Source organism: Mauremys mutica, chromosome 1 (genome assembly GCF_020497125.1).
Source record: "Mauremys mutica isolate MM-2020 ecotype Southern chromosome 1, ASM2049712v1, whole genome shotgun sequence".
Lineage (NCBI taxonomy): Eukaryota > Metazoa > Chordata > Testudines > Geoemydidae > Mauremys > Mauremys mutica.
This window is the reverse complement of record NC_059072.1, coordinates 324,993,916-325,006,494: the sequence shown is the minus strand read 5'-3', so window position 1 is coordinate 325,006,494 and position 12,579 is coordinate 324,993,916. Positions and strand designations below refer to the sequence as shown.

Sequence of the window (12,579 nt, the reverse complement as noted above, 5' to 3'; positions counted from 1 at the left end):
TCCCTAACTTAATACATTATTTCAATCCATTTCCCTCCGTAAAAGCCTAGGGAAAAGATGAGCTTTGCAGCACGTCCAAACTTATCAGGTATGGGAGCAAATTCCAAAATCAAGGTCTTCTTGCAGCGAATGGCTTTCCATCTTGTTTATAAAGAAGGGGGCTGAAGCACCTCTATTAGACTCAACTGTGGTAGTACTGCATGAAGAAAGATCCATGCCATTTACAAATAGATAGGCAGGACGGAGAAAAATGACTCAATTTTCTAAATCTGGTTTTTAAACTCAGATATTTTTATTTGCATGTCTCTAGTTCTTTCCTGTGTTTTTATTTTATAGTCTTGAATTGCTAAAGTGAGTATTTTCTACTTTTGTTTAATTTCCCAACTGTTAGTAGAATTTAGGATTTTGCATAGAGAACATTTTTCCCAAGAAGTTTCACACTTACAATGGGTTTCTTTTTCAACATGCACAGCAGTGTTTCATTAATATCCTGTCCATGCTATACTTGCATTCAGCACCATCTTTCAGTATATTGAACTTCCACAAGTTAAGAAAGTTGAAATTCTTTGCCTTCATCAATGTTTGCAGTTTGAAGTCAATGAGTCTTGCTTTTGAAAACCATACCTATAGGCTCCTAAATCCATACTTAAGCACCTTAGGCATCTTTTTTTGTTGAAAGTTTTGGCCTTTTTGTTTAAAAAATTAACTTCTGTGTATGGTAAGTATGAATAACACTCGTTAATTCTGAAGCAATTTTGATTTGAAATGTAAAACATTTTATGCCACTAACACTTTTTAGAATAAAAATAAAATTTTATACCTGGTGGTGCAAACACTTATGATGCATATGCTTAATTTTATATGAATAGTTCCATTGAAGTCAATAGGGCTATTCATGTGGCTAAAGTTACACAGTTGCTAAAAGAACAGGAGTACTTGTGGCACCTTAGAGACTAACACATTTATTTGAGCATAAGCTTTTGTGGGCTACAGCCCACTTCATCGGATGCATAGAATGGCTCATATAGTAAGGAGATATATATATACACATACAGAGCACATGAAAAGGTGGGAGTTTTCCTACCAACTCTAAGAGGCTAATTAAGAGAAAAAACTTTTGTAGTGATAATCAAGATAGCCTATTACAGACAGTTGCTTAAAAGAGCACTCAAGGACGATAAGGCCATTGCGGAGAAACTAAATCAGGGGCCGGCAACCTTTCAGAAGTGCTGTGCCGAATCTTTATTTATTCATTCTAATTTAAGGTTTCGCGTGCTAGTAATACCTTTTAACATTTTTAGAAGGTCTCTTTCTATAAGTCTGTAATATATAACTAAATTCTTGTATGTAAAGTAAATAAGGTTTTTAAAATGTTTAAGAAGCTTCATTTAAAATTAAATTAAAATGCAGAGCCCACCGGACTGGTGACCAGGACCCGGGCAGTGTGAGTGCCACTGAAAATCAGTTCGCGTGCTGCCTTCGGCACGTGTGCCATAGGTTGCCTACCCCTGAACTAAATGAATTCATTGCATTGGTCTTCATGGCTGAAAATGTGAAGGAGATTCCCAAACCTGAGACATTCTTTTTAGGTGACAAATCTGAGGAATAGTCCCAGATTGAGGTGTCATTAGAGTAGGTTTTGGAACAAATGGATAAATTTAACAGTAATAAGTCACCAGGACCAGATGGTATTCACCCAAGAGGTCTGAAGGAACTCCAAATGGAACTACTAACTGTAATCTGTAACCTATCATTTAAATCAGTTTCTGTACCAAATGGCTGGAGGGTAGCTAATCATAGATTATTACGGTTGGAAGGGACCTCAGGAGATCATTTAGTCCAACCCCCTGCTCAAAGCAGGACCAATCCCCAAATGGCCCCCTTAAGGATTGAACTCACAACCCTGGGTTTAGCAGGCCAATGCTCAAACCACTGAGCTATCCCTCCCTCTCTGCGTCCTTCCATCCCTGCCGACCGGAGCGGCGCAGAGCCCTCCCGGCAGGCAGCACGGTGGTCGGGGCCGCGTGGCAAGCGCCCTGCTGAAGCCCTGGCTGCCCCCCTTCTCTCTCTCTCCCCCCCACTCCCTCCCCTTCCCCTCTGCTAGCCGGGGCATGTCTGCAGCGCAGGGAGTACCCCTGCACCCCGGCTATGCTGTGATGACAACTTTTAAAAAGGGCTCCAGAATTATCCCAGCAATTACAAACTGGAAAGCCTGACTTCAGTACCGAGCAAACTGCTTGAAATGATAGTAAAGAACAAAATTGTCAGACACATAGGTGAACATAATTTGTTGGGGAAGAGTCAACATTTTTTTTGTAAAGGGAAATCATGCCTGACAAATCTACTAGAATTCTTTGAGGGGGTCAACAAGCATGTGGACAAGGGGGATGGATATAGTGGATATAGTGTACTTAGATTTTCAGAAGGCCTTTGACAAGGTCCTTCACTAAAGGCTCTTAAGCAAAGTAAGCTATCATGGGATAAGAGGGAAGGTCCTCTCATAGATTGGTAACTGGTTAAAAGATAGGAAACAAAAGGTAGGAATAAATGGTCAGTTTTCAGAATTGAGAGAGGTAAATAGTGGTGTCCCTCAAAGGTCTGTATTGGGTCCAGTCCTATTCAACATGTTCATAAATGATCTGGAAAAAGGGGTAAACAGTGAGGAGGCAAAATTTGCAGATGATACAAAACTACTCAAGATGGTTAAGTCTCAGGTAGATTGCGAAGAGCTACAAAAGGATCTCTCAAAACTGGGTGACTGGGCAACAAAATGGCAGATGAAATTTAATGTTGATAAATGCAAAGTAATGCATATTGGAAAACATAATCCCAACTATACATATAAAATGATGGGGTCTAAATTAGCTGTTACCACTCAAGAAAGAGATCTTGGAGTCATTGTGGATAGTTCTCTGAAAACATCTGCTCAATGTGCAGCGGCAGTCAAAAAAGCTAGCAGAATGTTAGGAACCATTAGGAAAGGGCTAGAAAATATCATATTGCCTCTATATAAATCCATGGTACGCCCACACCTTGAATATTTCGTGACGTTCTGGTCGTCCCATCTCAAAAAAAGATACCTTAGAGTTGGAATAAGTACAGAGAAGGGCATCAAAAACTATTAATGGTATGGAACATCTTCTGTAGGAGGAGAGATTAAAAAGCTTGGGACTTTTCAGCTTGGAAAAGAGATGACTTGGGGGAGGGAGATACGATAGAGGTCTATAAAATCATTACTGGTGTGGGGAAAGTAAATAAGGAAGTGTTATTTACTCCTTCTAACACAAAAACTAGGGGTCATCAAATGAAATAAATAAGCAGCAGGCTTAAAACAAACAAAAGGAAGGTTTTTTTTCATACAACGCACAGTCAACCTGTTGAACTCCTTGCCAGAGGATGTTGTGAAGGCCAAGACCATAACAGGGTTCAAAAAAGAACTAGATAAGTTAATGGAGGATAGGCCCATCAGTGGCTATTAGCCAGGGTGGACAGGGATGGTGTCCCTAACCTCTGTTTGCCAGAGGCTGGGAATGGGCGACGGGATGGATCACTGGATGATTACCTGTTCTGTTCATTCCCTCTGAAGCAGCTGGCATTGACCACTGTGGGAAGACAGGATACTGGGCTAGATGGGCCTTTGGTCTGTTCCGGTATGGCCGTTCTTATGTTCTTAAGTTTCAATATTTTGTGTTTTTTGCCTATAACAGTTTTGTGAATTTCAAATATCCTACTATTTAACGTTTGACACATTGGGAATGTCTGTGTCAAATTCTGAACTCCGTTTTGTTGTGAGAACACCTTTTTCTTTTTAGAGGCTCCACTTTGTACTGTAATCTTCATTTTGGAGGGTAACCTTGATAATATATTGTAACCTTACTTGTGGATTAGAGCAGCGGTTCTCAAAATGTGGGTCGCAACCCCATTGTAATGGGGTCACCAGGGCTGGCTCAGATTTGCTTCAGCCCTGGGCGGCAGGGCTCAGGTTACAGGCCCCCTGCCTGGGGCTGAAGCCCTTGGGCTTTTGGCTTTGGCCCCCCAGCCTGAGGAGGTGGGGCTTTGCGCCCCCTCCCTCTCCCCGGATGGTGAGACTTGGGTGGGCTTAGGCTTTGGTCCCCCCTCCTGGGGTCCTGTAGTAATTTTTGTTGTCAGAAGGGTGTTGTGCTGCAATGAAGGTTGAGAACCCGTGGATTAGAGTATCTATTTTGTAGTAGAGGCTCGACACCTAGTTGAATTACTATTTGGGAAGCTGGCACAGAGCAGTCTATCAACTCTGTCTCTGAGTTACTGGCCCATATACAAGAACAATGAACATTCTACACAGAAGCTTGGCTGCGGGAAAGGGCTGGAGTTCCTCAGACTGGGCATATGGCCAAAGTGGATCAAAGATTATATTTAAGGGGTAATGTTCACAGACATCTGTGGGAAGACAAGGCCAAAGAGAGAGGTGGCAGGAAGGGCCGGGTAGCTGAAGAATGCTGACCAAATCCAGCAGTTATAGAAAGAATGAGATCAGAGAAAAGTGGTGGGCTGCATTTGAGATTTTGTTTTTCAAAGACCGTAACCCTGTAGTGCTGTTAAGAGTAAAATGCCTGTGGTTAAGAAATTCCTTTGTGAAGTCTGTATTCTTTGATTGCCTGCCATGTTGTCCCTGAAGGGGTTAATGGAGAAGATCAGAGCACCCACAGTGAGGTGACATTGAGGTATCCCTTTAGAAGCAGCTGGTGACACATGTATTAGCATTTGGAAGAGTTGAGGCACTGGTTCTGGTGTGTAAGGCAGCAGGGCTACAAAGCCCAAAGTCCCAAGAAAGGGGCACTGAGGTCTTTTGAGGTTAGAGGTATGCACCTGGGAACTAGCCTGAGAAGACCCAGAGCTAGAACATGAGAATGGCCATACTGCATCAGACCAGTGATCCGTCTAGTCTAGTATCCTGTCTTCTGACAGTGGCCAGTGCCAGGGGCTTCAGAGGGAACAGGCAGTCATTGAGTGAACCATCCCCAGAGTGGATGACAATCCCAGCTTCTGGCCAACAGAGGCTAGGGACACTCAGAGCATAGTGTTGCATCCCTGACCATCCTGGTTAATAGCCATTGATTAACCTATTTTCCATGAGTTTATCTAGTACTTTTTTGAACCCTGTTATAGTCTTGGCCTTCACAGCATCCTCTGGCAAGGAGTTCTGCAGGTTGACTGTGTGTTGCATGAAAAAATACTTCCGTTTGTTTTAAACCTGCTGCCTATTAATTTCATTAGATGACACCTGGTTCTTGTGCTACATGAAGGAGTAAATAAAATTTCTTTATTCATTTTCATAGGAATAGAACAAGTTTAAAAAGTACTTAAGCAAATTAGATATCTTCAGGTTACCAGGGCCTGATTAAATGCATCCTAGAATATTCCACGAGCTGACTGAGGAGGTATTTGAGCCATTAGCGATTATCTTTGAAAAGTCATGGAAGACGGGAGAGATTCCAGAAGACTGGAAAAGGACAAATATAGTGCCCCTCTATAAAAATGGGAAATAAAGACAACCCGGGGAATTACAGACCAGTCAGCTTAACTTCTGTACTGGGAAAGATAATGGAGCAAATTCTTAGGCAATCAATTTGCAAACATCTAGAAGATAATGTGATAAGTAACAGCATGGATTTGTCAAGAACAAATCGCGTCAAACCAACCTGATAGCTTTCTTTAACAGAGTAACAAGCCTTGTGGATAGGGAGGAAGTGGTAGACATGGTATATCTTGACTTTAGTAAAGCTTTTGATACTGTCCCGCATGGCCTCATAAACAAAATAGGGAAATACAACCTAGATGCAGCTACTAAAAAGTGGGTGCAAAACTGGTTGGAAAACTGTTTCCAGAGTTTGTGGACGATACCAAGCTGGAGTTGCAAGTGCTTTGGAGGATAGGATTAAAATTCCAAATGATCTGGACAAACTGGAGAAATGGTCTGAAGTAAATAGGATGAAATTCAATAAGGACAAATACATTTAGGAAAGAACAATCAGTTGTTGCACACATACAAAATGGGAAATGAATGCCTAGGAAGGAGCACTGCAGAAAGGGATCTGGGGTTCATAGTGGACCACAAGCTAAATATAAGTCAACAGCGTAACACTGCTGCAAAAAAAGTGAATATCATTTTGGGAGGTAGAAGCAGGAGTGTTGTAAGCAAGACATGAGAAGTAAATCTTCTGCTCTACTCCGCGCTGATTAGGCCTCAACCATAGTATTGTGTCCAGTAAAGATGTGGACAAATTGGAGAGAGTCCAGAGAAGAGCGACAAAAATGATTAAAGATCTAGAAAACATGACCTTTGAGGGAAGATTGACAAAATTTAGTTTGTTTAGTCTGGAAAAGAGAAGACTGAGAGAGGACATAAGTTTTCAAGTACATAAAAGGTTGTAAGAAGGAGAAAGTACAAGAATTGTTGTTCTTAACCTCTGAGGATAGGACAAGAAGCAATGAGCTTAAATTGCAGCAAGGGAGGTTTAGGTTGGATATTAGTAAAAACTTCCTAACTGTCAGGGTAATCAAGTACTGGAATAAATTGCCTAGGGAGGTTGTGGAATCTCCATTATTGGAGCTTTTTAAGAGCAGGTTAGACAAACACCTCTCAGAATGGTCTAGATCAGGGGTCCCCAACCTTTTTAGGTCCAGGGACCGGTTTCGTTTGCCGGACCCTCCGCAGGCGTGCCTGCGGGAGGTCCAGCTGAGCCGCGGGACGAGCGCTCCCTCCGCAGTCGTGCCTGCGGGAGGTCCGCTGCTCCCGGGGCTCAGCTGGAGCTTCCGCAGGCACACCTGCGGGAGGTCCACCGGCTCCAGTGGAGCTTCCGCAGGTGTGCCTGCGGAAGCTCCAGCTGAGCCCCGGGAGCAGCGGACCTCCCGCAGGCACGACTGCGGAGGGAGCGCTCATCCCGCGGCTCAGCTGGACCTCCCGCAGGCATGCCTGCGGAAGCTCCACTGGGTCGGTTCGCGGCCCGGTTTCTAAGAGGCCGCGGACCAGTACCGGGCCGCGGACCGGGGGTTGGGGACCCCTGGTCTAGATAACACTTAGTCCTGCCATGAATGAATGGGACTGGACTAGATGACCTCTTGAGGTCTCTTCCATTCCTATGATTCTATGATTTTCTCCACACCATTCACAATTTTATAGACCTCTATCATATCCCTTTTTAGTCATCTCTTTTCCAAGCTGAAAAGTCCTGGTCTTATTAATCTCTCCTCACATGGAAGCTGTTCCATACTCCTAGGAAAGGTGACTAGTCATGGCTTGGTCTGTGGGGGTGGAGGAGGCTCAGATGACTTAAAAGCATGTGGGATCCATTGGTTGTGTTTACTCACAAGACTGGTGTATGTGCAGAGAGAGGGACCGGGGCAGGTTGTGACAGTGGAATTTTGTGTAACAAAAAAAAAAAAAAAAAAAAAAGCAATTCATCAATTTTAATCTAAAGTTAAAATTGTTTATTTCAAATTAGTTTTACAAAATCTAGTTTAAATAAATGCTTTAAAAAAATAAAAATAAAAAGGTGATTTAAATTGTTCCACTCTGTGGATAGGTTAAAAGTAATGCCCTAAATTTCACCCAGAAACCTTTTGTCGGTCAGTGTAGATCCTAGAGCAGGGGTCGGCAACCTTTCAGAAGTGGTGTGCCGAATCTTCATTTATTCACTCTAATTTAAATTTTCGCGTGTCAGTAATGCATTTTAACATTTTTAGAAGGTCTCTTTCTATAAGTTTATAATATATAACTAAACTATTGTTGTATGAAAAGTAAAAAAAGGCTTTTAAAATGTTTAAGAAGCTTCATTTAAAACTAAATTAAAATGCAGAGCCCCCCAGACTGGTGGCCAGGACCCGGGCAGTGTGAGTGCCACTGAAAGTCAGCTCGCGTGCCGCCTTCGGTACCCGTGCCATAGGTTGCCTATCTGTGTCCTAGAGCTTTGATGTAATACTCCATTTAATGAGTGGACTTCCCTTTTCTGAATAGGTATAGTTTAAGTGGTTCAAGTTAGCTGCATTCTTGCAGTTTTGATATCAAGGTGATAGGGCATATATAATCTATGGTCTGTTTGAACAGTGCTCATGGCTACATCCTCTATCTAATAATACACCTACGTTCTTGCCTGTAGTTGAAATGTTGATTGCATGCTCTGTCAGGAGCCCCCGTATAATTTCTTCCAACTACAGGGTGATGTTTAACATAATGATCACATCACAGCCCATATCTCCTCACTAACTCTTCCAAGGGCCTCATCTGCATGTTGGTCAGGCGGGACTGACAGTACAGACACCTATCTCCTTCATAGGAGAGAAGCCTCAGAGTAGAAGGTAGTGATGTGGAATTGTAACTTTCTGATCTCTCAAAGATGGGACCACTCCAAACAGAATTCATGCCTGCCAGGTCAATAGGTAAGTTAGTGGAACCTCATAGTCAATGATTTCAAAAGCTGCTGACTGATCCAGTGAGCATAGATGTTCTAGGTTCATCCATTTCAAGGAGGAAAATCTTCAACTAATGCTACCAAAGCTGTTTCTAGCCCATACATGTGCTTAAACCCCAATTGGACAGGATAAGGGAAATTAAGAAACCAACCAATGATAATCTCTGGAAAAATATTTTCTTGAGTAGGGGCCTCAATAAATTCTTTAAGAATTACAAGCACGTGCTTCCCACTTACAAAAACTGTTAAATCTCAATCAGTAGTGGCAAGTCACGCTGTAGCTTGAAGCCACCTAAGTATCTTCATAACACTGAGTTTTACCCTCAGCCTAAATGCCAGATCCAGAATGGACCCAACTTTATGAATAGACTGTATGAGCACCTGGGACTCCCTGTGGTATTAGTACCTTTCTGAGCTGATCCATTTCTCCTCTTCTCTTCCACAAGAAAATACCTAAAAATTAATTCTTTGGACAATGTCGGCTTTGGCATTGAATGCTGTTTCACCATGCTTTTCTTAAAGAACTTTTTCACATCCAGTAACTTTGATTCGCTGAGATTGGTAGGTCCAGAACATGACTGATTTCGTTTCTACAAAGTTTGGCAATTCTTCTAAAATAAAATGTTAATATTCTTGTGTTTAAAATAAGAAGAAAATCCAAACATAGCCTTTCAATACATACAAGGGGCAATCTTACAATCAATGGGGTGTAAGTGCACTTCAGTTCCTCCTCTTTGAAGTTGTTTATAAGTAATAAGAAATGTTATACATCATGCTGTTAAACTGGAAAATGTTCCTTGACAGCATCATACAGTAAAACTCTAAAATGGGCTAACTTTTTGAGAGAGTGAAATTCAAGAAGGGTCAGACAATGAAGATGCATAAGAAATGAATGTCATTGGTTAGAAAGAAATGAGAGGAAGTTGAATTAAGGGGATTAAAGTGTTTATGTGATTAGTGGACCACCTGGTTTCAAGCCTGACTAATATAGCGAAATGACTTAACAGACCCTAAGTTGGCCAAGGGAAGTATCATCTGTAACAATCTTGTAGTCAAAAGCCAAAGTTCAGACCTGGGGTAAGTGGATAAAACTTCATTGACGTTATTGCAGTTTATGTACCTACACATGTGTAGGCTTGGGAGGATTTGATTTTAATTGATAAACATTGGTAAACATCTGTTTAAGATGATGCACTGAAATTGAAGGAATAGAATATTGACTGTATAACAGTTGGCAGGATCTCCCTACAATTTATAAACCTCTTCCTAGCATTGAAAAATCCACATCCCTTGAGCAATGCAGCTGTACTGACCTAACCCTCGTGTAGACAGCGCTTTTTCGATTGGAGAGTTTCTCCAGTCGATGTAGCTACCACTTCTCGTGGAAGTGGATTGACTATGCTAATGGGAGAAGCTCACCTGTCCGTGTAGTAGCATCTTCATTAAAGTGCTTCAGCAGCCACTGCAGCTTTTTAGATGTAGACTTGCCCTGAGAGCTGCTTGAATCTTAGTACCCTTTGCTTAAAATAAGAACGGCCGTACCGGGTCAGACCAAAGGACCATCTAGCCCAGTATCCTGTCTACCGACAGTGGCCAGTGCCTGGTGCCCCAGAGGGAGTGAACCTAACAGGCAATGATCAAGTGATCTCTCTCCTGCCATCAATCTCCATCCTCTGACAAACAGAGGCTAGGGAACACCATTCCTTACCCATCCTGGCTAATAGCCAATTATGGACTTAACCACCATGAATTTATCCAGTTCTCTTTTAAACGCTGTTGTCGTCCTAGCCTTCACAACCTCCTCAGGTAAGGAGTTCCACAAGTTGACTGTGTGCTGTGTGAAGAACTTCTTTTTATTTTTTTTTAAACCTGCTGCCTATTAATTTATATTTGTGACCCCTAGTTCTTGTATTATGGGAATAAGTAAATAACTTTTCCTTATCCACTTTCTCCACATCACTCATGATTTTATATACCTCTATCATATCCCCCCCCTTAGTCTCCTCTTTTCCAAGCTGAAGAGTCCTAGCCTCTTTAATCTTTCCTCATATGGGACCCTCTCCAAACCCCTAATCATTTTAGTTGCCCTTTTCTGAACCTTTTCTAGTGCCAGTATATCTTTTTTGAGATGTATGCAGTATTTGAGATGTGGGTGTACCATGGATTTATATAAAGGCAATAATATATTCTCAGTCTTATTCTCTATCACCTTTTTAATGATTCCTAACATCCTGTTTGCTTTTTTTGACCGCCTCTGACACTGCGTGGACATCGTCAGAGAACTATCCATGATGACTCCAAAATCTTTTTCCTGACTCGTTGTAGCTAAATTTGCCCCCATCATATTGTATGTATAGCTGGGGTTATTTTTTTCCAATGTGCATCACTTTACATTTATCCACATTAAATTTCATTTGCCATTTTGTTGCCCAATCACTTAGTTTTGTGAGATCTTTTTGAAGTTCTTCACAGTCTGCTTTGGTCTTAACTATCTTGAGCAGTTTTAGTATCATCTGCAAACTTTGCCACCTCACTTTTTACCCCTTTCTCCAGATCATTTATGAATAAGTTGAATAGGATTGGTCCTAGGACTGACCCTTGGGGAACACCACTAGTTACCCTTCTCCATTCTGACCTATTCTAAGAATTTACCATTAATTCCTACCCCTTGTTCCCTGTCTTTTAACCAGTTCTCAATCCATGAAAGGACCTTCCCTTTTATCCCATGACAGCTTAATTTACGTAAGAGTCTTTGGTGAGGGACCTTGTCAAAGGCTTTCTGGAAATCTAAGTACACTATGTCCACTGGATCCCCCTTGTCCACATGTTTGTTGACCCCTTCAAAGAACTCTAATAGATTAGTAAGACACGGTTTCCCTTTACAGAAACCATGTTGACTATTGCTCAACAGTTTATGTTTTTCTGTGTGTCTGACAATTTTATTCTTAACTATTGTTTCATCTAATTTGCCCGGTACCACCTGCTTTTAATAAACATGTCCGTGTATTTGTATAGTATCAACTAAAATGCTCTCCAATTACAAACTGTGCCTAGTGTAAAATCTGGAATGTGTACCTTCTGGGAGAGATGACAGCTTCAGTTCCCAATTTTTGCCTAGGACAATCTAATAGCGTAATCAATTTTATCTATCATCCAGGAACAACTAAGCTGATATTAGTGCGTTTTGTTAGTAGTATATGATTGAACTGTTACGTAATAGTGCATTACCCACCCAGAGAACAAATAATTCTAAGTACTATGAGCTAGACAGCACCTCTTATTCAGAAGGATGACATCACTTTTAAAAAAAAGTCTTTCTAAACTCTCTCTGCCGGTGCGAAGGAAACAGACTTGTTATCCTGGTTGGTAAGACTTTGGGCAGCAGTGGGGGGTGGGGGAGAAAAGAACCTGTTATATATGTTAGGATCATGAGAGTTTATTTTTATCTCTATTTCAGGACATTTCAACCAAAGGCATCAAGTTAATTGGTATAAGAGGAATAGACCCTATACTGGAGCACTTGGGATCAACTTACTAAGGTAAACAGGCTGCAGTGGATTTCTGGATGGGTGAGTATTGGGGAAGAATACTCCCCACCCCTTTTTTTTTTTAAAAGGTTACTTGCAGAAATCCACAAAGACATTTTTCCAGCCTTGAATAATCTTCTGTCATAAAGTATACAAAGATTTAATGGTATCACACGTGCAAATTCAGGTATGTGTTTGAGTATACTATTATGCAGTTATCTTGAAAGTCTTCCCAGTGCCTGCAGTAGCACCAATGCACTTCATTTACCAACAGCTGCTGTGAGCTCTGTTTCTATTATGTCCTTTCCATTGGCCCTTGATTATATATTTAGTCTTTTATAATAAATAAAAGCAAATATCCAGGGCTAAAGTTTCTTTTGGTGTATTATAAATACAATTGTACTCATGCCAGTATCCACAAGAATAAACCCAGCAGCCTCCCCAAAACCACAAAAAGACCAGCTGAAAACAAAATGCCATGTGTAAGATGAGTAGTGGATGAAGGAACCTGCAGCAGCATCTGATGTTGAGAAGAGAGGAGATAAGAGATTCACTTCCTACAACTTGTTAAAGAATATTAGAGAAGGAGCTAGGATCTCAAATGA

At 41.4% G+C, this 12,579-nt stretch overlaps 1 protein-coding gene across 7 annotated transcripts in view; it reads left to right on the top strand.

Annotated features, from left to right (window-relative positions):
* Positions 1-12,579, top strand: part of ZMYM2 (zinc finger MYM-type containing 2) — a 179,442-nt gene that overhangs the window by 27,931 nt on the left and 138,932 nt on the right. For 6 of the 7 annotated variants that reach the window (XM_045017911.1, XM_045017919.1, XM_045017873.1 and 3 more), the window contains exon 3: positions 11,905-11,986. The gene's annotated coding sequence lies outside the window, so the exon portion shown is untranslated. Of the gene's footprint in view, positions 1-11,904; positions 12,017-12,579 lie in introns of all 7 variants that reach the window. The other variant, XM_045017881.1, reaches the window with a different exon arrangement.